This window comes from Melanotaenia boesemani, chromosome 24 (assembly GCF_017639745.1).
Source record: "Melanotaenia boesemani isolate fMelBoe1 chromosome 24, fMelBoe1.pri, whole genome shotgun sequence".
NCBI classification, from domain to species: domain Eukaryota; kingdom Metazoa; phylum Chordata; class Actinopteri; order Atheriniformes; family Melanotaeniidae; genus Melanotaenia; species Melanotaenia boesemani.
In genome coordinates, this window is record NC_055705.1 from 19,653,656 (window position 1) to 19,658,114 (window position 4,459).

Here is a 4,459-nt window from a genome sequence, read left to right on the forward strand (position 1 = left end):
TTGATGAAAAAAATTCAGACTTGTGTTATCATGAAAAACAAAACAAAAGAAAAATTGTCAGATTTTTCATTGACAAAACACAAATTATATATAAGTTATGGCGCATTGATGGTTAAACACTAATGATTCTGTCCCTCTGGTTGGTGTAAAGGCCAATTATTGAACTTTGGTACCCTTTAAGTACGATTCTATCGCCGCCGATAGAAAATGACACCCGCGATTCAAATTAGCGTAACTCCGCGACCATTTACGCTATCAACAGATTCTGAAAGCCAAGAAACGTAGCTTTCTGTTGATATATGGCATGTTACGGTTTTCGCGGGTTACGCACGAGTGGGCGGGGCAAAAGGAGCAGCGGCGGGAAACAACTGTGGGAAGCAGTAGCGGAGAACGAGAGAACATCTGTCGGATCGTAGCGGTGATTTTAGTGCCATCTAGCGGGTTTTCTCGACGTGTTTTGTGTAGATACCTTCTGTAAATAATATTTTGTAATTGTAAATAAAAGGATTAGTATAGTTTTTTATTGTTTTAGTGTGTTTTTTCTCTTTTTTGCTGTAATTCATCTTTTTTCTTCATCATTCCACTTTTCTTGCTGAAGTTAGTTTTTTTTCCATATTTCCTGGCCTAATTATTTGTAGTCATTGTAGAATTGTGTAAATAAATCTGTAAATAATGGAAAGAGATCATCTGAGGAGATCAGACAGAGAGAGGAAAGTCCCCCAGAGATTTCTGGAGAAGGATGAACAGGATGAGACCGGTGCAGCAACATCCTCTCAAACACAGTAAGTGACAGTTTGTATGCACTGAACATCTATTCCTATTTTCATAATAATAATAATAATAAAAATAAAAATAATAATGATGATGTGCTTTCATATCTAGTACATGTTTTTTACTGGCTTTGTCTGAAATGACTTTATTTATGCTTGATAAATTTTCTACATTCTGTGTATTCGTGTAGGCCTTCATTTTACTGTAGAAACAAGATTATATTCTCTTTTTGTGAATATTTTCTAATCTCATGATTTTTATATATTTTTTAGATATTACACTGATGAAGGTCCATTCAGTAAGGATGATAAAAGGAGGGGACGAAGTCAGATCCGTGGCCAAGGTCCAAGGAGCAGAGGTGATGATACTGCTGGAGATGGCCATCGTAGCAGGTCACCACATCATCACGAGGCCTGGAAAACAGAGGCAGACCGCGATACTGCCAATCCTCACCCACCTAGATTTAGCCCTAAACGTAGCACTGGCGTCCAACCCCCTCTGACCACTGGCACACATGCTCCAGATGAAATTTTTTCCCTCTTTTTTGACACTGAGGTCCTCAAGCTTTTGTGTGACAACACGAACCGAAATGTCCAGAAAAATTTGGAGAGGGGAAAAAAGTTTGTTTGGACTAACCTAACCCCACAGGAGCTTTCAAAATACCTGGGTATGATGCTGTTTATGTCTGTCTGCAACCTCCCAAAAATGTCCGACTACTGGAGGACAAAAACAATTTTTCATGTGGCTTTTCCTGCTTCAGTCATGTCAAGAGACAGGTTTCGGGCAATCACCTCAAACTTGCACATGAGTGATCCAGAAAAAGATGCTGTCAATGAACTGAAGAAGGGTACAGAGGAATATGACACCCTGCAAAAGGTCAGACCTCTCATTGAACTGATCAGAAACCGCTGCAAGAGTGTATATCATCCAAAGCAGCACATCTCAGTCGATGAAAGGATGGTGGCCACAAAAGCAAGGCTCACACTTAAGCAATACATGAAAGCCAAGCCTACAAAGTGGGGAATTAAATTTTTTGTGTTAGCTGATGTAAATGGGTACACAGTTGACTTCAAGCTGTACACAGGGAAAAATCAGGATGCCTCAGGTAATGGGCTTTCTTTTGACGTGGTGGCAGAGCTGGTGAATAAGGAGTACCTGGGGAGTGGCTACATTGTTTACTGCGACAATTTTTACACAAGCCCTCTCTTGTTCCGTCATTTTAGCCAGCAGGGGTTTGGGGCATGTGGAACCTACAGGAAGGGCAGAGCTGGAGTCCCAAAAACTCTGGAGAATAGCCTGGACAAAAGATCTGAGAGAGGCTCCATCAGGTGGATCAGGGATGGTGACCTGCTGTTCATAAAGTGGATGGATACCAGGGAAGTCTCCATCATCTCCACTCTTCATCCAGTTTACACTGGTGAGACTGTCCTGCGGTGGCAGAAGACTGCTGATGGGCATAGTCATAGGGTCCCTGTCCCAAGACCCACAGCTGTGGGTGAATATAACAAGTACATGGGGGGAGTGGACACCTCTGACCAGATGCTGGGGACAAACACGGTGCACAGGAAAACAAAAAGATGGCCCATGACAGTGTTTCAGCACCTTCTGGACATAGCTGTCACCAACAGCTTCATTGTGCACAAAGAGCTCAGCAAGAGGCAGCAGCAGAAGCCGATGACGCGCCAGGCTTTTCAGGAGGAGCTCTGTGCAAAGCTGCTTGGAATGTCTGGTCCTCCTAAACCGCCGACTCAAGGCCATTTTCCTGTCCCCACTAACACCAGGGAGGACACAAGCAGAAGTCAGAAGGCAAGCCAAGGGAGGAAACAATGCACTCTGTGCAAAAGATGTACACCCTGGATGTGTTTGGAGTGCAAAGTTGGCCTCTGTCTTCAGCTAGACAGGAACTGCTTCACCATCTACCATGGCTGCTAAAAAACGCCTGAAAATCTACAAATATAAAAGCCTCAAATATGAAAACTGAAAGCTGCAGGCAAACAAAACTTTTTGTGATGTTGTAAAATAGGTTAAATTTCATTTCTGTAATATTGGATTTTTTGTTCCTATACATTTGAATTGTTCATAAAGCAAAACCTGGTGATATTTCAAATCCGTTTTTTTACTTTTTTGTATTTAGACACTGTTATAAGCATTAAGAATACATTAGAATGACAAATACTTGATATATTTTTAAAGGTACATTTGTCCTCAAAAAAAGTGCAAAGTATTTTACTAAAATACTATTTTCTGACACTTTTATTGAAAAAAAAAGACTAAAAGGACTAGGCGGACTGCCATAATTACAGTACTTAATTAAGGTGACCTTAAAGAAATAAATAAATGAATAAATAAAAATTACTCAACTCATGCAAATATAAGACTAACTCACCTAATTATTTTATGATGGTTAATGAACTGTACCTGTCTAATTAAGGGTGTTCACCTGTATTACTCAACAGAAATAATCCGTTTGTTGTAAGCTGGCTGCAGGTTGCTAACTCTTCATTAGTGCTAACTGTATGTTACCGCATGCGTGTTGAAACTAGCATGGGAATGCACTCTTGCTGAATCAGAATTTCTTCAATAGAACATGGTTTTAAGTAGATACTTTAGTGGATGAGAAATGTGAGCTGATTTAAAAAAGTGATAATAACTATTTTATTCTTGATAAAATAGATTTATGTAGATATATTTATGCATCTGCTCAAATTGTGCCCATGTTCCTTCATAGCACACCATAGCACAGTTCTTTTTCTGAGCTTTATGTGTATTTCTATATGTTTCTAAATATAACTTTTATATATTTCTGAGACCCTGAGCCATTGGAACTGCACTAACATTGCTTTCACCTAACAAGTAATTATATTATGTTTACCGCAATGTTAGTAAAACAAAGGCAGCTTCTAACTTCTTCTTCAACTTAAAAGTTGAAATTTAGGATGGGAAAGAGCTGAGCTTTGAATCTTATGAAAAATGCAGGAAACAGACAGCTTTTATATGGGCCTCAAACCCCAGTCTCCTGGGTAACAGTCTTTTACATGCTGCCATGACTCCTTTAAATCTCCAAATGTGCATTTGTGTTTTGTCTTTTTTTTCTAGCCATAAAAGGAAAATTTGTGAGTCAAGTAATGTTGATGCCCATTTGTAGAAAAGAAGTGGCTAAAAAATGTAAACAAATCTAATGAAAACAAACAAGTATGTTTTGCAGTGTGGACCAAGGCAAGAAAAGTCATGTTGAAACCTTCAGTCCCAACAGTGTGACAAATATATATTGATTATCATACACAACTCAGCATGTTTTACCATTAAAACCAGTGGTGTAGTCTACGTAATACGCAGGTTTCCGCCGTATACCCACTAGAAAAGGTCACAAATTTACATATAACCACTAAAAAATGCTCAAAGAAGCGTATCAACATGTTTCGTAACATAACTTTTACTTTCCTGGTCATAAATTAGCCACGAAGTTTAGACCATGAGGAATTCCGTTAAAAGTGACGTTGAGCCACCGCAGAGAGAAAGCAGCTTGGCCCTCTGTCCTGATCCTGACCTGCGTTCCTATCGGCTGGTGGCTGGTTGCTATACAACCGCGACTTAAAGAGTGGCGGATGAGAGGAGGAAGAAGATGCAGCAGCAGCAGAAAAAGAAGAGGAATAAGATTTTTTTGGGCGGTACGAGTAGTTAATGTAGA

The 4,459-nt window shown here is 39.7% G+C and overlaps 1 long non-coding RNA gene across 1 annotated transcript; it reads left to right on the forward strand.

Moving 5' to 3' along the window:
- Nucleotides 1-676: 676 nt before the first annotated feature.
- LOC121635500 lies at nt 677-2,878 on the forward strand. Its single transcript, XR_006009471.1, has 2 exons — nt 677-782; nt 2,553-2,878. It is a non-coding gene; the product is annotated as an uncharacterized LOC121635500 (long non-coding RNA).
- Nucleotides 2,879-4,459: the final 1,581 nt, after the last annotated feature.